The following is a 23,808-nucleotide window of genomic DNA, read 5'->3' as shown; positions in this document are numbered from 1 at the left end:
CAATCCAAAAATCAAAACTTAAAATTAGAAGAAAAAAAATTTAGATCTAATTGGTTGAGATGTAAATTATTAATCACTAGATATGTTGAACTGATTACAATAGTATGAGGCTACGACAAATACAATAAGTTAATTTGACTGGCTCATTATCATGCCTAAAAAAAATTAGAAAAGCATTTAATTGATACATGATTCAATGATCTCCAAAATAAGACAAATCCATTTGACACTACCATCATCAAGGGAAGATAAATGTGCAAATACTCACGAGACACATGAATTGGCTAATTCGATTTTTTTCTATTTAGGAAGGACTTTAAGTTGTTATTCATACATAAGCCTAAAAACGGATGAAACAATTTGTAGTTTGATGTTGGCAAAAAAAAGTAAAAATGTTGTACGCAAACAAGGTGGGCAAAATCTTATAATTCTAAGTCATCATTTTGCATTGTATAAAATCATATATGATACATGTTTCCCGTATGTATATGAAGTCAAACACATGTATGTTTGCATCTCGTCATTAAACAATCAAAAGTAAGATATGTTTGAAATATATGTAAGGGCCCACCAAGAGCCCTTTGTTTGAATAGTATGACTCGTTATAATTGAATAGTAAGCATTATAACTGAATGAGTCCCACTTTTCTATTATGGAGTCAATATTCACACCAATATCCCCTTCTATGTCACAAAATGGTTTGTATAGTAATAACTATGTAAAATAGAATTTTGCCCATTTTAGTGAAGAATGTGGAGGTATGGATGTAAATCTTGGAAAAATTCTAACTATAGTTACTTTTTCTCTTGGCTCCCATTTATTTTCTCTTTTTCTTTTAGAATTATATATCCATGATTTTGCTACATCAATTAGTGCAATGCCTTCCATAGAAAGAGGCCTTTGTTTATATCCATCAATGAAACATTTTGTATTGTCATCATTGTTCTTCTCATTATTCAAAGTTATAGATTTGAACACTTCATGTAAGACATTTAGATTGACAAATCTTCTACTACTCTCCATGAGTGGAAGCTCTAACAACATGTGACATGTTTCTTGAGCTCAAATGTCCCTTTCTATGACAGTTTTTGTTAGAAGCCTTCTATATGCATGTGCAGCTAAATCATCAAGGTTTTCCATGTTTGAAAGATGCATCAACATCTGGTGGTATGTTTCAAAGCTCTTCTCATCTTTTGATGCATACTTTTCTATGTAATTATGATTGCATGTTTGGACAAAACAAGTTGCCAATCTATATTTTCTCTGCATAATTGCAATATGTGATGATTATGTGAGTTCACTCTATCATCATTTCTTGTTGGCTCATTTTATTTTTCACCTGTTCTTATGTCTTCGTATAATTTAGATCTAATAAGATTCAATGGCCAAGGAGCATGATATCTAAAAACATTATAAGAGGGACGAATGATTAATTATTTCATTAAATAAATAATATGTTAGACGATACAAATATCAATAACTATAATAGTTACCTACAAACCATCTTTCCTTGTTTTTTGCGTAGACATGCACCCTCTCTAGAAACTGTGTGACACTCAACACAATTTAGTATTTATTCATAGTCATTATCAATATCCATATTGGTAAGTTGTGTTGTATTTTTTAGACACGGATGTTGCTCAAAATTTTGGAATGCCTACAAGAAAATAAAGATATTTGACATATGTTCATTATATAAATATAGTTTTGAAACAATATGTTACATAATAAAAAGACATTTCACAAAAAACCAATATGAGAACACTTGCATATTTCTTTGATGTGGATCTTTTCTAGGATTCCATGCATGAATAATGTGATGAAAATATTGCTCAAATGTTCTTCATTCCTCCTCATTTGAGCAATCAATAATGTCCATATTGGGAGCACCATTGATCTATAAAAATCTATGCACATGTGGAGAACCTCTATGTTGTCATTCATACCTACACCAAAAGTCTTTGACATTCATTCCATTTTCTAAAATTTATTTTATGAATATTGTATGTCTTAAATGCATGTAATGTGCAACTATATGAGGATAGTTGATATTTTGTTTTCTCCAATTTTGAGCTTCTCGCATATTGGTTGGGCATGTTCCGAACATGAGAGCATGTAGGTCAGGTCATTGCATATCTATTGCACTTAATGTGAAAAATATTGTTGAAGTGCTAATTTGGTGAAGCATGTCTATCAATTCTACGTGACATTTAGTCTAGTATGACCATGTTCCCCTTAATGTTGTTCCAAACCGCATCAACTTATCAGCTAAATGAGATTGTGGCATTAGTTCGATATGCTCACGTAGCTCATTGATAGTAATGGGCATGTCTTGGATATTTCTTTTCACAAACATTACAGATGAATTTTGTGCTCGGTGTCTCGTTATCATGTTCATCATAAAATATATAAATCATGGATGTTTACCAAACCTATGATCCCTATACCATAATAAATGCTTGACAATTTCATGTAGATGCACATGCCTCATTTGTGGTTCTAGCCAATCACATCTTCCATCAGGGAATAGTGTAGGAAATGTCATGTCTAGTAAACCTGATGTTACATACTCATTGATAGGAGAAGCACCAATACCAGGCCGATCAATCAATGTTGTTGGTTTTGCATCAGGGTTATTAACCCACATTTGAACTAATTCCATTTCTCTTTGGGCATTTGGTGGTTTTGAAGCCATTGATGTAGTATGCTCTATTGTATTACCTTCATCAATCTCCAATATAAGATCGACATATGTGACTTCATTGGTATCTAAGTCAAATTCCATTTGTACTGTAGTTAATCTAAAAAATACATTTTCATCTATATTCCTTGGTAGGTCATTGAGAGCATTTTCATCAATAATAACATCTGAATAAAATTTGGCATGCTCTATTTTATATTTTAGTGCTTTGTAAACACAATCTCTATTGATAGTGAAATTATAATCTGTGCCACGTTGATTCCTTCCTCTAACAATAATAATGAGAAAATTTTCTATTGTGTGTGACAATATTTTTTAAACTACTTGTACATTCTGAGGAAAACTTATGGTGTGACCTTTGCATTTATATTGACCACCTATTGCATGGTCACTTGTAGTATTGGGCTTACACATGCAATCAACATTTCCTTTACTTGTGTCAATTTTGATAAAATCTCTACTTGTGGCCCAGGATCCATATTGTTTGAACATGAAAATCTATGAATTCCTCTTTCTTGTTACATCTATTGCATATAGGACCTTCAGAACTTCAAGATACTTTGATTCCAATATATATATATATATAGCACATCTTTGGGGTTCTAAAACTATCCAATTGAGATCTAAACTGCATTTGGAATCTTTTGAAATCAAATTGAACTGAACCATTACAATTGTGTACATTGTGGACACTACACTGAACACCTAAATTCATTTGTAATAAATTTCCCTATTGATGTGTTTCTGGAACATAGTCTATGGAGATTGAATTTTCATGTTCATCATTAAACTGAATAGTTTCATTCAAGTGAGGATGGGCAGTCTCATTTGGTTCAGCATGATCCTCTTGTCTTTCTTGACCTTGAGAATTAGCAATTTGTGTAGGTATCATTTGATGAACATTTCTCTGTAGACTTGTATCCTCACTATTGTCAACTTCGAAATGATTTACACTTGGATTCTTCTTCTTTTTAAGCATATCGTTCTCTATCAACTTGATTGCATTTTCTTTTTTGCTTTTCTCTTTGAGAGCATGTTTGTTGTTCTCTTCTTTGTCTACGATAGTTTCTACGATACTCTTTTTGGTATTCTCTTATATATAGTCTACATTGGTCTTCTAATTCAAAATTTCATTTTGGACATCCCATAACTGATATTGAAAAAATATAATAATAAAAAACAAAGTATATTTTAATACGGATGATTAAAATATAATTAAGTATATACTTCTATATAATTCATGACTAAGTAATTCATCTATCTATTTGAATATGTGTTTGTATTTGTAGAATAGATGCTTACTTATGAGAGACACATTTACTTTTTAATTGATTAAGTAATACTCATATAGAAATAATGAATAATAATATAAAAGTAAATTTACATTGATCTGGTGTGACAAACATTATCAACAATTTATTTATTGGTAGCTTTTGTAGTACATGAATTCAAAGAAGCCTTGGTGTTAATATCTACTTGTTCAAGTGATGTAAGAAATCATGACATAACATTTAAGAGTTGAACAATTTATTTAGTTGTGATTTTTGTAACTACACGAACACAAAGAACCCTATTACAATATCTACATGTTCAAGTAATTTAAGAAGTCTTCACGTAATATTTGAATGTTCACTAAATCATAATAGCTCTCTTTGACAAATACTTCAATGCTTTGTATTTTGCAAGCTGCTTTTCGGATGAAGGATGCCATTTCTCTGGATACGTTGACATTTATCTCCTCAACATCATGTATATGCATTGCTAGGTTCTCAATATCAGTTACCATCTCTGTGAAATGGCCACACATGTTTTTCATTACATTTTCAATAGGTTTTTCTATGTACCCATTTGAACCTATGGAAATCATAGGACTTGATGGAGGTGACCCATGTACAGTGTCTTTTGTATCTGATATTTGTATTTTTTTCATTGCAGCACAAGTCCATTGTATATCTAACCTATGAATATAATTGAAATTTATATCATGTAAACTATCAATTTCACAATTCAAATCTCTATATTATGACACAAAAATAGAATACAATGTAAGAAATTTATTTATTATAATAATAACTAAAAATATTATTGAAGAAAGACAATCGATATAAAGTACCTGGATAATGACCTTTAAAGTAGTCAAATGCATTGTTTGACCAATATATTAGATACCTACAATTTGAAAGAAAACAATATAGTATTAGTCGTGAAGATATTGTGATTCTATGCATGTGATTTATTTGAATAAAATATTTATATTAAATTAACAAATTCAATAGTATTAAAAAAAAAATAGTGATTAAATAATATTATATTATAATTTAAGAAATCCTAAACCATTGAAGATAAATAGATGTTAAATAAAGCTAAGAATTAACAAACTAAATAAATTATATTAAAAGTTTTTTATAAAGTAAAAATTAAAAATAATCTTAAATTTATTTTCTACGTATATCTTATATGACTGAAAGTTAATTTTCAATTAATAAATACATAAAAATTTGAAAAGATAATGCCTAATGATTACAAAATTATAACATTTTTTACACCAATTAAAAACAGAAAAATAGAAAAACCATAAAAACATAAATCTAAAATGGCAAAAGATAAATCTGCCTAATATCTAAGTTGGTCTTATAATATATTAAAAGTTTTTTGTAAAGTAAAAATTTTAATTAATTTTAAATTAATTTTGTATGTATATCTTATATGAGTAAAAATACTTTTCAATAATATATTACAAGTAATTTGTAAAGATAACACGTAATGATTAAAAAATTATATTATTTTTTATAGTTAAAAAAAATAGAAAATAGATAAACCAAAAAAATGTAAATCTAATATGGCAAAAATGTTGGCAAAAAAAAAAGTTGTAAAGAGAACAATGGGCAAATTGATTCAAGCACGCAATCCATATTCTCATCAGTTTTGCTTTGAATTTTATTTGGAAGAAGAATTGTAAACGAAGAAGAATAGAATAAATTAGCAAATCAACTTATACGATAAGACATATTAAGTTATATACATATATAACAGAGCAGAAAATAAAATAAATAGATTATTTGATTGTTGAAAGGAACTGCTGTAAAATGATACATTTGAACAAAACGTATTCAGAATATTAAAAAGAAAGAACAAATTCACTAACTTGTGTGCTCGATTTCTGTGAGGCTATTGTGTGTGAAGAGCTAATGATAGATTTACCATTTATAAGATTTTTTCAGTAGCAATATATCTAATTTTGTGGAAAAATGATGACACACTACAAGTAGTTGAAGGGTTAAAATGGAGAACTCGACTTGTCAGCCACAAGTATTTAATTTCAATCTGTAGTTGTAGTTGAAAATTGATGATAGAGTGCAAGTCTATCAAGGGTTAAAATGGGGAACTACAGTTGTCAACCTAAAGTGATCATTAGAAACTGTAAAACTATAATTGATATTTATCGTCAAAATGTAATTGTCATTAGTAAGTACTTCTCATTGAATAACTATGGTAGTTATCACTGAATCATTAATGTTGGAAACTGCACAAGTTGGTGGATCCAACCTGATGTGCGGCCAGTTGATGATGTCACATGAACATGTCAAACTAAAGAAGTCAAACTATTTTTTTCCCTCTACTCTCCCACAAACCACCTACGACCAATGCATAATTGGAGGAATCAAAGCGAACACTGCTTTGACTGGCATCATCACCCAAAGGAAATTTGTTGATAGACTAGAGTAGAGTCTGAGATCCATTGATTATGAGCAAAATAAATATACATATCATCCGCGCTAATACTCCAAGGTGAAAAACGGGAGCCCGTATGGCATATATCATGTCTTGAATCTTGTAACCTCCAATTAACTCATTGATGGAGGGCTCATAGAGGGTACAGAACAGGCACAGGTGCAAAAGAAGAAATACAACCAATATATTTAAAAAAAGCATAAAGATAGTAGAGATAGCAAACCAACAAAATGTAAATCTCTAAAGATAGTAAAAATCCTAGATAGAAAAACCCATCAAAGCAATAAAAAAACAACCATAAAATATTGGTATCTGTGACTTGATTTGTATTTTGGGTGATGATTTCTATCTTTTACCATATGACTTGATGGAGGTGAAAATCGTAGGAATTGAGGTATCTAATATATCTTCAATTTTTTTGAGAAGAAGATATTTTGAATAGGGTAAAGACATTTTGAAGCAAAATAAGGTAGTCATATTTCTTTTTCTCACCGCTTATTAATGGTTGTGATTATAACTTTTTTGAAGCAGAATCAAGTAGTCATATTTCTTCTTCTCACCACTTATTAACGGCTGTGATTATGGCTTTTATTAATGGTTGTGATTACAGCTATAATTTCTTCTTCTCAATGGCTGTGATTACGACTTTTATTAATGGTTGTGATTATGGCTATGATTTCTTCTTCTGAATGGCTGTGATTATAGCTATCAACATATTGATGGACATAAAAGAATGATGATCCTTCTTCCACTGTAGGGGACACCTATTGGTGTAATTACAAAACTAGACATTCTTTGGTTGTATAGTTGTTGTCAATATTTATTAAGTTAGTATAAATTATTTTGATATTTTAGGAAAAATTATATATTATTTTTTGATCTATTAGAGGAGGAAGGGAAGATTTATTATTGTGTGTTGTGATTAATTATTAATATTATTATTTAATTTGAGTATGCTTATATCTTATTTAATAGTTGTATTATTAAAAGTAAGAGATATTTCTTATTTTTAATGAAATCAAGTATAAGATTTTATTTTTTAAATCTGAGTAAGAATTTTTATGTTTCTATATTTTAATCTTAGGAATATCATACAATTAAATAATTAATTATATTAATATATTAGTTATATTCATTTTTCTTATCAATGGGTAGTGATTGTAGTTACATCAAAGGCAGCGAAAATAATAGATCTTAAGTTTCATATTTTCTCTTTTTTCTCAATCCTAAATTAAGCAATATAGAGAAAATTTTCAGATATCAAAACCATAACCCAAATCATTTAAAGTTCATCATAAGGATTAAATCATTTCCTAGAAAAATTATGATTACCAACTTAACTTATTATCAATTGTCATGATAATGTCACTACAAATTATAAACCAAACAACATAGACTAATTATCAACTTTTAAACTTGTTCTCAAGGTTTCAAAAGCTTCTCGTCATGCCCTTGATGTAATGTTCCTGTTATAAAATAAATCATTAATCAAACTATTGTTAATGGGTTGATTGATTTAATATATCTCGAACCCTTTTTTTTTTTTTTGTAGTTTGTGTCATCGTCAGCTATCTTTGTACACCCTCGAAAAGTTATCCCCAATGGGTATTTAAGCACAGCTTGTAGGTAGCCTTTAGGTATGCATTCTGATTATTTATTTTGTATTGTGAATTCCCATTTGGATTCTCTATTGTTTTTCATTTATGAAGTGAAAGATCTTCCCTACTTGGCTTGTTCGGTTTCAGCGAAATTCAACCCTCACCCTATTCTGTTGCATGTAATACTTCGTTTGGATCTAACCAATTGAAGCATCATCTTTTGGCATATATTAATTGAAGGTTGTTTGTGTTCAAATCTCCATTCTTGTTTGGATTTACTTTATAAATTAGGATCTATAAGTTTTGGTTATAGGACTTAGTTCTTTTCCTCTGATTCGTACACCATCTGTAACTGTGGCTTAGCACAAATCATTGTACATCAGCCATCACCATTCCATATGGCCATCTCCTTGTCTCCACTACATGGTAAGCATTATGCTCACCCCCAGTAACTGTTGGCCCTCTCTAGCAACTGTATGGCCCTCTCTGGCCACCATACGGTCCACTCCTTCCTATTGTATGACCCTATACCATATGTCCAGCCCCACAACCCTCTACCATATGGCTTACACTCCCTTGGCACTCATTGTATGACCATCACCCAACTGCATTTTGTACGACATTTGGAGCTCAGCATACGGACTTCCAATACATTGTACGGCCTTTGTCTCTCCCCTTCCAACTTGGTGTGGCACATGTATGGACCTTCCTACATTGTACGACCATTTCAATTTTTGTTTCCCTTAGTCTAAAATCTAAATTGTGAATTGACCAAATCCTCACATGGAGGGAACATAGGGGAACGAGACATTACTGTGGCATCAGAGCTTTGATCCTACCAGCTTGTGGATAGTGAATGAGAGTTTATAGTTGGAAGAGAAGAAGAACCCATTCCATTGATATAATGGTCGATGAACCAAAACCCATAGCTGCCAAACTTGTAGCACTCTTGAGAGAACTTGCAAAGAATCAGGCACAGATCTATGATACTTAGCAACTCATGGAAGAGACTCTCAAGAAGTTGGCAGGGAATAAAATATCTAGAGGAAAAATGGTCACAACATAGACTCGGTGTCAAGTAAAGAAAACCCTCATCCAACACGCTCTCGACCTTTTATATTGTTATTTCCCCCATGGATGGAGACACCACCCAAAGGGAAGCAACCAACCTTTAAAGAAATGCAAGAACAGCTGAGAGAAGACTAGAAGAATGTGAATTTTGAGGAAGATATATCCTACAAAGATTATGCAAATTTGAGAATGAGATATTCAGGAGGTGAAAATAGAGGATATTTTAATGATGATCTCAGGAGGAAGTTGAGTAAGGTAAATTTGTCTCCATTTGACAAATTTGGATCCATATCTGTGCAAGCATGGGTAATGAAGGTCAAAACTTACTTCTAGCTTAATCCCATGCCAGAAGAAGAAGCGATTAAATCAACGGCATTGCACTTGGAGGGAGTAGTGCATGAATGGTGGCATCACGACACCATCACACTAGGGCATGATCAAATAAATACTTATGAAGAATTCACTAAGAGATTGATAGATCAATTTGATGGTAAAGATCTAGAACTCAATTTCAAAGATTTGGCACAACTGAGACAAACTAGATCAATCGACCAGTACATTGCAAAATTTCAAGAACTCTCTATTTTGGTCATGGACATTTCTAAAAGAAGATGGATAATGCTCTTCATAGATAGACTGACAAAACCACTAAAAGGTTGGGTAAAGGGGTTCAATCCTACTACCCTGTCGGAGGCCATTAAGAAGGCACAAAATATGGCATCATCATCAACATCATCCTTGCGAAGTTACTCACATTCCAAATTGTCGGTGTTTCCAAGGGACAAAGAGAATAAACCTCTACCCAAGAAGCCATCATTGGACGAAGCCACCAAACAGGAGCTTCGAAGGAAGAAACTATGTTTCAATTGCAAGGGAACTTGGGAACCTAGCCACAAATTCCTCGGAAAAGGAAAGATCCATTACATTGAGGTCATGTTTGATGATGAGGACCAACAAGAAGAAATACCTACCAAAGACAACCAACATCACGATGACATCAACATGGTTAGTTTGAACTGTATGGAAAGAATTATAACATTGGTATGGCGCAGAGAAACTATCGCCCTACTCGATAGCTCGTGTTGGAAATTTGATTGAAAAGCTCATTGTTGAAGATCAAAGAGGGAGATTGTTGCAAAGAAGGAAGATTGTTGTTAAAAGAATGTTTTCAATCATTTCTTTTTCATTGATGTCAAACCTGCAATTTGTAGGAATGACATTTTCTTATAAGATCTAAGTACTATCACTTAGTTGATTGATGAAGAGGATTTGATCAACAAGATGTAACAAGAGTACCTAAACGAAAGGTTGAGTTATGATGTTGTAATGAAGTGCAAGGATCAGTTAAGACAATGGTTAAATGATGTATTGATAACATACTCAAGGATACAGAGGGTGGTCACACTTAGAAACATTGAAGGAATAGGTTGTAACAAGGTTGATTGCAAAGCTTAAACTAAGATCATTTGTGGGTGCCAAGCAAGTTAGTTGAAGCCGAGAAAATTCTCAGTTGGAGCTGAGTAACAAGAAATTCTAGTGTGTTCCGAGTGAAGTTCAGGTGCTGAGCATTAGAAAATCTTTGTTGGTGCTGAGTGAACTTCAAATGCTGAGCATCAGGAAAAACACAGTTGATGCTGAGTAATACAGTATGTGCCAAGCACCAGTATTTCAATAGTGTCAAGCTGCTGCATTATTTCAAATGGCGAAGATTCACCAAATCTGAGCTGACAAAGAGGTTACCTTGAATTTTGTGAACTAGTTGGAAGATAAGGATGATGAACTGGTGGCACATAATTCTATGTAAACCATTTTTAGGCAAATTCAAGAGGATTATTCAAGAAGTTTCTAAAGGAAACAAAATATGGGTTAGGTTTAATGAATCCTACCTAATACATACAAATTGAAATTAAAGAATGGAAGAATCAAGCGGGAAAAGAACTTTGCAACTTCTATTTAAGGAGTCATAGACCAAGAAGCAAATGTTGTTGATGTTGCTACTACCAAAGAGTCAAATTGTGAAGTAGTTAGAAGGGTGCCAAGGAGAAGACATCTACAAGAAGGAAGAGCAAAAAGGCTCTGCTTCTACAATTGGTCAAGAAGAGATGATTGCACTAGTACATTGAGCATGGAGACTCAAGGAGACTAAGCTTGAAAAGAGGCCAAGCTGTCAAAGTTGCAAAGATTGAAGGCCAGGCAATGGTATGAGCTAAGAAGTGATCTGAGATCTGCAAGTTAAGTTGTATGTTGGAGTCAAGTCAAAGATTTTTTAATACTCTCTAGAAATTGTATTAGATATGAAGATATTATGGACTTAGGTTGGTTTAATAGCCATTTGTAAATCCTTTAACAGGGTGGCATTCCAAGTGAATGTTCTAAAGTCCTCTAACGAGGCCCACTTCTAATAGGGTGGTTAAATCCTCTAACAAGGTCACATTTAACAGTGTGTTGTAAGCCTTTAACAAGACAGGCCTTTCACAGGGCATCACTTTAGAAGAGTGAGAATTGAGTAGCATGTTACTGGTGGTTTTTCCCAAATTGGGTTTCCATGTAAATTACTGTGTTATGTGTTGATTTCTTATGTGTTATGCTTGCATGTTGATTTACAGTAACTTGTTGATTAGAAAAGTTAAAGCTTGGATGAATAAATGGTTGAATGGGCTCACTATACTTAGTGAAAAGTTTGAATAGGACATTTGGACCTTAAATAACTGATTCACCTCCCATCTCAGTTATTCTAAAGCATTTCTAATAGCTCAAGGTGTACAGGATCTTGTGTACAAGGAACCCTTCAAGGACAAAGGGTTATGGTGATGCTTGATAGCAGAACCACTCTAAACTTCATAAACTCATCGCTGGTGAAGCAAAGAGGTCTACCTACGAAGACACGCATAGGATTTTAGGTCAAGGTTGTCGGAGGGACTATTCTTCCCTACACACACCTTGTTCCTCAGCTAAGTATCACAATGGTGAATCACACAATGACCGAGGATTTCTTCATAGTAGACCTTGATGACATGGATTTTATTTTGGGCATACAATGGATGGAGACACTTGATGAATACACCTAGAGCTTCAAATAGATGGATTTCACTTTTGTTGTCGATGGAAAGAAGGTTGTTCTCTGCAGAATGGAAAATGAGGGTCCGAAGGAAGTTTTTGCACATCAGATGGAGGCAATTTTTTAGTGTGATGACGTTGCTTGGGTTGCACATTGTTTTTTTCAATAGAACCTATAAAAGGGAAATGGACATCTCCCTAGGATGACGATTTCTAAAAGATTTTGAGTGACCATGATAAAGTTTTTATAGATATTCCTCCTAGCATACCAACTCATCAAGGGTTTTAACATACTATCGAGTTGGAAGCAGGAGCCAAGCCAGTCATAACCACATCATACCGCCATCCCAAGAAATTCAAAGATGAGATTGAAAAGATGATTCAAAAGCTACTAGAGAAAGGATGGATCTGTCCCGATTCTAGCCCTTTCACGTCATCAGTGGTATTGGTCAAAAAGAAGGACAAGATGATGTGCATGAGTGTGGAATATCATGTGTTGAACAAAAAAATAATAAAGAATAGATATCCCATTCCAAGGATAGATGAGTTGTTGGATGAATTGCACAACGTAGTCTATTTTTTGAATATAGATCTCTATTCTGGATACCATTAGATCCACATGAGGGAGGAAGACGTGGAAAAGATGGTCTTCCATTGTTACTATAGGCATTATGAGTTCCTAGTCATACCGTTCAAATTAACAAATGCACCTACTACATTCCAATCATGCATGAATTGCATCTTCAACAAAAAAATTGCGTTAAGTACTTGCTAGTATTTTCTAATGACATTCTTATTTATAGAAGGACATGGGAAGAGCGCCTAAAAGAGCTGGATGAAGTCCTAAGGATCATAAAGGATCAGTCTTTGTTCTCCAAGCAATCTAAGTGTGAATTCAGTATGACAAAAATATTGTACCTGGGACATGTTGTTAGTAAATACAGCATTCAAGTTCACTGGGAGAAGATTTAGGCTATCCTTGATTAGTCTCCTCTAAAATCACTCACAAAGTTGTGAGGGTTTTTTGGACTGTGTAGTTATTACTAGAGGTTTGTAAAAGGGTTATCTTTGCTCAACACACCAGTAACAGATCTGACAAGAAAGGGGTCCTTCCAATGGAATGAAAAGGCACAACTCACCTTTGATAAGCTAAAGGAAGCAATGAGCATTTGTCCCATGTCATGCCTTAAAATTTACAGAGCAAAAACACAACTAATAATTTTATTTTTTTGTGTAACAATTTATTGATCATCCTTAATCCACTTCAACCATTTTGGCAATCTACTAATTAGGTGTTACAACTACATCCCAATTGATAGTCAATTATTGAATTGTTATATTAGTTTATTTTATTATTTCTTTTATTCTTAATTACTTGTTTAATTATTTATTCCTTTTCAATTTGTTAAATTAAACCACACCATATCTACCCACTACAAATCCATTAACCTAGGTTTGATATGACATTTTCCAATACCGACTTAAGACTTCCAACCCAATTTCACTATCCTTTTTTTTAATAATGATTCTCTTTTAAATAAATAAAGTACTAATAAAAATAAATACCTAATAAATTCACCATACATTAATCCAACCTTGGTATTCTTAAATTCATAAATTAACTACCCCTATGTCTTCCTTTATCTAGCTTGACCATTTCATAACATACAATAAACAAATACATAACATAAAGCCACTTACCTTGTTGGTTACTAATCCCTCTTAACTAAGCCAAGTATTTTATCCCATAAAAAAAATTCCCATTTAAACTATCCTATAAAAATAACTTATCTTCTCATCACATCACTACTAACCACAATTTATTGAAGGAATTCATTGCTTCCTAAATGAACTATTACACCGACCCAATCAATTTCAAATCTATTTTACTTCTACTCCCTAATTTATTCCAATTTCTTAACTAAACCTTTGTATCTATATTTAAACGTTTATTTTATTTTGTTTTGTTTTTAAAAAAAATTGCTTAATAAATATAAATCAATATTTCCATTAAAACCTAACTATCCCTTTTAATAATTTCCTAAGAATAATCAACACTAACCTACTGCCCATCTACCTATCTTACCACCTTATCATGATATTTCATTTAAATTATCCTACCCATGATTTACTATAGATTACATGTACTTATTATTTATTATCTTACCTTATATACTAATTTATATTCTATTTTATCTACCCACTTTTTTCTAAGTCTTAGCCCCCCGCCTCCCCCCCTTACTTTTTCTAGCTACTTTTTTCCCCTACCTCCTAAGTACCTATGTCCTATGTACTACCCATGCCTTACATCCCTTACATGGAAGTGTGAACCATCATGGCTTTAATATAAGCCAACTCTAAGAATTAATGCCATGGTAGGTGGGAAGTGGGAAAGGATGAGGGGGTTGGTGGGACCACCTCCCATCACCTCTCTTTTCATTGAAAAAAAAATTAAATAAATTCTGACTTATGGTCATGTCTAGCCGCCTTACATAAGGAGAATACATGATTTTTAAATTCTTCTTTTTTTGAAATGGGTACTTGCTAGTATTTAAGATTCGCACCCCCCCTCCCCCACCCCACCCCACCTTTTTAAGAGGACATTTTTTGGCTTTTTCTTACTTCTTGAGATAGCCATCATTATTATAATAGTTGACTTATATGTTTTAATATTGCTAAAGGTAAGACATGTTTAATTCAACTATTATTATTTTATTGATTGTATTTCTTTTGGTAAGAGTTTTTTTTGAATTTTCATACATTTTCCAACAAGTGAATATGCACCTACAGGCCTATTTTTTTGAGCTAAACTTATTTGCCTAGTTTTCTTCATATATTCTTATGATTGTTTCAAAAGTGAGTTGATGATATTTTTTTACATTGTATAATCCAATCCAATGCATATTCTATAGAGTAAATCTAATGATTGTGTACATAACAATTACCTTATTACTATCAAACTTAATTATAAGATACTTCTATATGAAACATATCTGAAAATCTTTTGCATGCAACTTCATGAACAACAAGTAATTAAATTTCATTAATGATTATATTTCATTACTATAACTAAATGTGAATCCATTATCTATCAAATACATATTCTACAACTATGTATGAATCAAGATTGATCACATAATGCATCTAATTATTTCTATGAGAATGGAGTGTAATAGGATAACAAGGAGTTAGTTTTATTTACATCTTATTAGTGCCCACAATGATGCTTAACTCTTCTATTCAATACATTCATATCAAAGATAATGGAACAACACCATCAATGCAATGAAATTCTCCCTCATGTTCCTCTCAAGACTTGCATTCAACACAATTATCAAGCCAGCACATAGGGTGGTGAAATCAACATATCAAGATATACACAATGGAAGGACCTTTTTACAATGCATAGATGCTTCACCATCTCTCTATTGGAAAATGTATTGAGGACAATAATAACACTCCTACAAATACAAATAAATTCACATATCAAGATGGAGTTTATTTCTCCATTTCCTTCACAAAAACAATAGTGTTCTCTTCTCTTATGCAATGGAAAGACTACATGAACTCCAAGTTTCCAAGATCATCAAGTAAAACCTGCAAAAGAGAGACAAAAATGGGGAACCATAGAGGCTCACCTCCCATCCTAAGTCTCAAGGAGGCCACCCACCGAGCTTGGAGAAACAAGGCACAAACTGTTGCACACCTTCAAGCTCACATATCATGCATAACCATAACAACACATCTCAACACAACACAACACAATACAACCCATATCAAGGCTTGCACACAGATTCTATAACAGAATCAAGATATAGGGTGAAGGTGGGCTCTCTCCATGTGGAGAGTTTCAAATCCCTGAATCACATATATTCACATATTCTTATAAGGAACATGCCCTTCCAAGGCTTAACAATGTCTTCCCTATTCATAGACCTCCTTATACCTCCCAAGAATGCAAGTAATCATGGAGTCCATACTCCTTAAAATACATCAAAATCATCTCCTCACATGGGAGAGTTTCTTGACTACATGGGTGAGCCCAACTAACCCATTCACCCAAGCACCTCTTGCCTCCCAAGGGTGAGTGATGCTTCACACCCGTTTACACAAAAAAACAACATGAACAGAACAAGATTTAAGGAAGAAATATCACATAAAACTTCTCACATCCAACACACATACAACAACACTCTTCACAAAACCACGTCTACACCATATCAAATCTACAATGCAATGACGAAACACCATACAAAATCAACAAAGTAATGAAGAAACACCATGGATCATGGATACTAACCTCACTCCAAGCAATGGCAAATGAAAGTTGTTGTAGAGCTCCTTATCCTCTTCCTCCAAACCCTAAATATCTCTAAAGCTAGAGAGTGGGTAAGTGGGTTTCTAATTTGGCCGTGCCTCTAGATATAACCTCCATTTTCGGATTCAATATAAAATGCATTTTTTTTGGGGTCTCCTAGGTCTTCTAAGTACCCTAGTGGTCACTATTATCCCCCTAACTTGAAGTATTATCATGGGTAGGGTTTATTTTCATCACAGATTCACCTTAGAGCTACTTTTTGGCCCTCACAATGCTAGGTAAAGTCAAATTTCAAATTTCTTATGGGGGTAACCTTGTTTCCCTTACTAAATCAAGGAAAACAAGTCTAATTCCTAATTAAGGAATTTAACTTGAGATAAGGTGGCTGTAGACACCTAAAATTGTCCAAAACCTGTTCCTAACCAATTAAATAAATATTTAATATTTATTTAATTCCCCTACCTTAATTAAATAAATTTTGCATTTATTTAATTACATTTGCATTACCATAATTTAAATAAACTAAGGTTTATTTAAATCCTAGCATTCCCACTTGCATCTAACCCCTTTCACTTTAATTAAGTATGTCATTTACTTAATTAATTCCCTCCTAATCCCACTAGGAATTAAATATTACATTTAATCCTATTTGAGCACATGGCTCTTACATTTAACCCTCACCTAACCTCACTATCCTATCTAACCCACCTTGCTAAACCTACCCACTTCCCTAATCATGCTTGTTTTGCATAATCACCTTAGCTAATCACCTCTTAATCCTAAGTGTGTTCTCACACATGTGTGAGGAATCCTCACACATGTGTGAGAGATGTTCACACTTTCCTCACCCCTCATATCTTGCATGCCTCTTGCACACTTGTCCTCTTGTGTAAGAATCAAGTTGTCTCACACATGTGTGAGAAGCCATGCTTCTCACACCTCATTGATCATGTCACTTTCAAAGGTGTCTCACGCATGTGTGAGGAAACATGATCTTACACACCTTTTACACCTCATTGATCATGTCACTTTCAAAGGTGTCTCACACATGTGTGAGGAAACATGATCTTACACACCTTTTACACCTGTCATTGACATGTCACCATCAAAGGTTGCTAACACATGTGTGAGCATATTGCCCCCTTTGAATGGTCAAAAACCCTAATCCATGTGGAGTTTACTTGTCCTCCACCTCATTGACACCTCGTTGATCTTGAGAGATCCTAGCCATCCATCTTGCATTCAATCTTAGCCATCCATTTTCCTATAAAAGGAGAGCCCTCTTCTCATTTTCAACAATCTACTATCTACCTCATTGTTATGCTACTAGATTTATGAGCAACCACATCCCACAACAATGAAATCATCTACACTTGATGATTTCATGAGGTTTGCATTAGTAGTTTGAGTCATTGTAATTTCATGTTGTCTTTATGTTACATGTTTATCTTCCATATTTTGAGGTTTTGCATGATAATGTAGAAAGATGCATTAGTTGCTTAGTGTTATTTCCTTAGTTACATTTTTATGCAACACATTTTGGCATGCCCGGTGGGACCCACTTCACGGGTTCAAACTAACGATCTAATGTGTTTTTGAGTGTTTTGTGAGTTTTGAAGTTTGTAGGTTGAAAGCTTGCATTTGGGGATCAAGTTTCATGAGGAGCATCTAATCAAGTCAAGGAGCCCATCATTGCATTTGGAGGACCTAAGGGAAGTTTTTTGACATAAAGCACTTTATATCTTACTTATTGCTTTATTTTCAAGCTCTAGGGTACATAGGCATTAAATATTCGTTATTAGAAAAAAAAAAATTAAAATTAAAAAAGATACTCCCCTTTTGTTAATACATAAATTTTTTGAAAAAAAAAATTAAAAATGGGGTTAGATTAGTTAAAAATCAAAAATCAAATTTAAAAACAAAAAAAAAAATCAAAAATCAAAAATTTAAAAAAAAAAAAAGGGGGTGGGCTTATTTAGTTTTAATCTATATCTTCTTTATGCATTTTTAAACATATATAAATTGTTTTACAAAAAAAAAAGGTGACCTTAATTCAGTTTAATAAGGAGGAAAGTTTTAAATTTTTTAAAAAAAAAAAATTCAAAAAAAAAATATAATAATAAAATCTTTTTTTTTGTTTTTTTGTGTAGGTGAGCGCCGCCAGCGAGCACCGCCCCCGCGGCCGCTCCCCAGCGGCTCTCCCCCTCTGCAATTTTGCTCAGCCACAGCGCGAAACCCCACCACGGTGCCTTTGCTCCGCCGCACTACCGTTACCTCCCTGCTTCCTCTTTACATGTCGAAACCCGCCGCCAAGCGACCCCCTTCCTCCCCGCGCTCTGTCGTGCTCGCCACCAATCCTTCTCGCCGTCATCGCCATAACCAAAACCTGCGCCAAAACCTGTAACCCGACGCTTCCACTACCATCTTCCTCGCTCCCCCTCCCAGCGGCCAGCGTTGAAGACCCCTGCTCCCTTGTGGGCGGCCCCTGCTCCCCCGCTCTGCCGCCGTCGCTTCAAACGCCGGCGCAGCCTCCCCTCCGTCGGATTTGCAATCGCCACCGCCGCCGCGGCTACCCTACCCTCCTCTCCTCTTAACCTCCCCTGCGCAGTGCCTGCAACTCCCACCTACCTCTCCACCGCCGCCGCTGTGGCCTCTCTCCGCCTCCCGCCGCCGAAACAACCCCTGCCGCCCAAGCAACCGTCGCCTCCGCCCGCGGCTAACCCTGCGGCCACTCCACCACCGATCCCTCCGCTCAGCCAACGCCTAATCCCCACCTGCGGCCCATTTTAAAACAAAAGAAACCCTTCATTTTTTTTAATTTTTTTTTAAATATTTATATAAGCATTGTAAAGGGGACTTTGTTTTTCAAATTTTTAATAAACTAAATTTTATATTTTTAATTAACTCTTCATGATTTTTTTTATTTTTTTTAATTTTCAAAAAAACAAAAAAAATATTGCTTGACTTTCTCCTAAGTGTCAATTTTTTACTCGCAAGTCGTTGATGTCAGCACTGCATCAGCATTCCATGCCCCTCTAAAACCATAAGGAGCAACCTTCATGTTTTTGCTAATAACTTGAGCATACGAACTCCGTTTTCAAAAAACAAAATATCACCGGAAAGCTGATTTCAAGCCCGTCATGATGATATTGGTTTCATGAAATTTTGATGCAGTTTAAATCTCTATTTTTCTTTCAAAGTCCAAACTTTGTGCTAACCTTTTCATTGCAGGGTTGTTTCACAATTTTGATGCACTAACTTATCTTTTTGCAGGGATATTTTTCTCACTACTCATATTGCTTGCAATTTTTTGCCTTAATTTTGTTTTGGAAATGAGCTTGTATGCATAAACATTCATCTTTGAATGCATGGTTAAACGCTAAAACAATCAAATTCAATCTTGAATGCTTTAAGGGAATGGACATGTATGCTTAGGTTAGCAAACATTTCGAATTGGTGTTTAAAACGAACTCACACAATCTTGAATTCCTTAAGGGAAATTGATTTCATTTTCACCATTTTTCTTATGTAAATGCTCTATTTCCTTTCTTATTGACGAATCCGCATTTTCATTTACGTTGGCACTATTTCAAATTGGAAAGAACATTGTATGGTTTAATCACGTGTGTCTTCAACATAGATAGAAAACCTAAAGTTTCATTGGTAACAAACGCATGTCTTTTGAACCCCAAGGCCACTTACGTATTCTCTCCCCTTGCGCCTTTGGGTGATCTTGGGTGCACAAGAAATAACTGGTCTTATTTTTTTTCCTTTTAGGAGGCCTGCTTGGGGATTTCATCACCCCTTGGGACAACCTCAACTCCCGTGTTCTGGCGGAGTATAAAAATCGAGAGGTGAATCGAAAGACACCTCTCTTGGAAGCATAATATTGTCACTCTTGGCTAAGCCCCAAAGAACTTTATACCTTTGGGAAGTGAAGGAGGAGATTTGGGTTACCGTCTTCCCCTAGCTGTGTAGCAGTATTTTCTTTCATCTACAGATTTGGGACTCACGTACCTTGCATATATCGAGGACGCTCTCTAGTTGAACCTTGTATATCCTAGTTCAAACCTTATAGGATTGTTGGTGTGTTTGACGTTCTTGAGTGTTTGAAACACACTTGCCTTGTACATATTTCATTGTATATATTTTGCATCTTAAAACCTAAAAACCCAAAAACATCATAAAACATAAAAATCCAAAAAAAATCATAAAAACTTCAAAAATCCAAAAAAATCAAAAACAATTTCAGAAACAACAAAAACAAGTCTTGGTTTAGGGTTCCCCTAGTCAAGTTTTCCACATCACTTCCACGTCACATCTTCTTCATCACACTCATACATTATTCACAGCATTCCTCCACGTCTTAATCATCTCCATTTGTCCAAATCATTTCCTCATCATTCAATCTAATTCATATTCTTCATCCTAGTCATGATTCATCATCATCTAGCTTCAATTTCCTCTGCTAATCTCATGATGCATTCTTAATTCAATCCTTCACGTCATCATCATTCTTCTAATCCAATCCCTTGTCAAATTTAGTCATTTCTAATCAATTTCTAATTTAATCCATTTACATACTCCTCCACACTCAATCTTCCTAATTTCATTCACGTCTTCTTCTAATTCAATCTTTCACCAATCTTCTACTTTGGTCATAGGAGCATTTTCATAAACATTGGACTTTCATTCAAATCTCACATTCACTTGGTTAGGGTTTTTTTTTATCAAATTAAATCAAACCCTTATCCATATCAATATCAATATCAACATCAAATCAAATCAAATCAAATTCAATCAAATCAATATCAAGTCAAATCCAATTCAAATCAAGTCAAAGTCCAAACTTGCTCCTAGTCCTAAGTTCATATTTCCTTCATCATCCATCTTTTTTCTTCTAACATCTATGGATTTGAATTTGTTTAATCAAATGGTTGACAATCTTCAAAGACAATATGGAGTTCTACTTCCTGTTCAACCTGCATATCAAATTCATCCTCAACATTTCATATCCAACTCTAATCCATCTCATGTTCATTATTCCTCTACCTTTGACAAGGGAAATCCACCTGATTATCCTTCAACTCCATACACTTCCATTCCTAGCCCACACACTTCCTCAACCACAAATGCCCTTGCCATGGAAATGGAACAATTAAAGAATTATCTTTTAGCAAGTCAACAGAAAGAGGCCACCTTCCATGCCATGTGTCCTCTTCCCCCATGTTTTGAAGATCCTAGTCCTCATGTCCCATCCATCCCCAACCCTCCATGTAATCCCCCACCCATAGTTCAACCTTCACACAATCCTAATCCTCCAAAAACCTCATCCCCACCTCGTAAGGGGTTTTTCACATCACTCTTGGCTAAGTGTAAAGAAAAAGATAAAGTGAGCCAAGCACCCAAAGTTCTTCCTCCAAAGCATGACATTATAGATGCCTCTTCTCCTCTAGATCCGAGCCTGTCTCCATCCCATCCTTCCCCTATCCCTCAAGATCCATTTATCCCTCCTAGTTCATCTCATGATTCCCTTCCTAACCAAGATCAAGACATTCTATGTACCATGCACATTCCTCCCTCCATTCCATCTCACGAGTTAGCCTCCGTCAATCCTCCACTTCATATAGAAGTTCCTTCCACTCCATCCACTAATAATCCTCCATGTCAAGATCAAATCACTCCATCTCATGATTCTAGTCCATCTCATGATCCACTCATTCCACTACATGATCCTCTTCTAAGTCAAGATCAAAGCTCCCCTTCCTTTTTCCTTTCATGATCCCACCCCATCTCCAGATCCTATTATCCCTCGTGATCCCCCTTGTGATCCTAATCCTCCACATGATCCTACCACTCATGTACCCCATATACCTGGACTCGCATCTTGTGTTGAAAATGCTAAGTATCCCATTGAAGCAATAATATCTCAAGATGTTGGTACACCTCCCACAATTCCTCCTTCCAAACCTATAGCCTCCCATCCTTCATATTCCAAGTCCATTCGAGGTCCTTATCTTCCATCCATTCTAGGTCCTTATATTCCACCACCAAACCCTTCATCCCTTCCATCCATTTTGGGTCCTTACATACACCCATCCACCATATCCATGTTTTCCCCTTCATCCGCTCATGCTCCTAAAGATCAACAAAGGCACACATCCTTGACTTCCTTCCAATGTTCACCATCCGTACGCTCTCCATCCCACTTACCTTCATGCACCCCTACCATGGCCAATGGCAGCAAATTGGATGCTAAAGAAAAAGAGCATAAAGCAAAAAATCCACAAAAATCCAAGGATCAACATGTCCCCTCTAAAAGACATGTTCAAGAAAAGAAAACTCTGATCCAAAGCAAAATCAAAAGGCCACCAAGGCTGAAAATAAAAAATGCAAAAATTTTGTGGATACCAAAGCTACTTAATGTAGCAATGAATCTCAAAGAAAGATTCAAATTGACATGCAATTTGGCTAATCCAAAGGCTTCCCTCATGCATAAATCATCCACGCTTCCATTTTCCCAATCCATTTTGGGTCCTTATATACCCAAATACACCATTCCAAATCCACTGTCTCCTTCATCCATTTTGGGTCCTTATATCCCAAAATTCAAACTTTCTCCTACCTATCCTCCACAATTTCCTCCTTTCCATCACCCTTCAAGGTGTGTGCCGATGATGATCTTTCTGATTCCTTCACAAGTCTTCCATCGTAGCATCCATCAACATTGTCTTCCTCCCACCCACTCCACCCCCTTAATCCAAACTTTTTCATAAGCCATTTTCCTCCATTCACTACCCTATCAACATCTATGAGCAAATAATCAAAATTCCTTGAAAATAAAAAAACAATAAAAAAGGAAAAATCAAATCAAGGGATACCATCCACGTATATAGATGCTTGAGTCCTCCCTTCATTTTCCTATCATGTATCCATAGTCTTCCACGTCCGCTTGTCCATCAATTCACTTTTCCTCTTCCACTTGCACTCTATACTAGGGGCAAGTTCCATCCATACCAAACTTCCTTACATATCTTCCATCCTTCCATTTACCATTCCTTTTCCTTTTCCATCTTTGATCTTGACTTTCACTTTCCTTCCATCCATATGCACTTTCCATGTCCCTTTCTCATTACCCATACATTTTCCTACATAATTCCATAATTCTTCCATATATTTGATCTTGACATGCTATCCATAACTTGCATTCCATAATCCTTTTCATGATTAGTTCATCCATTTGCCCTCCATACTCCTACATACTTCCATCCATCATTCATATGTCCTTGGTCTTGGTTATCCCCTTCCTTTCATCCACTTCATATCCCACA

This window comes from Cupressus sempervirens, chromosome 6 (assembly GCF_028749045.1).
Source record: "Cupressus sempervirens isolate cs-2001-9-10 chromosome 6, ASM2874904v1, whole genome shotgun sequence".
NCBI classification, from domain to species: domain Eukaryota; kingdom Viridiplantae; phylum Streptophyta; class Pinopsida; order Cupressales; family Cupressaceae; genus Cupressus; species Cupressus sempervirens.
The sequence above is the reverse complement of the archived record's forward strand: the minus strand, read 5'-3'. Positions refer to the sequence as shown.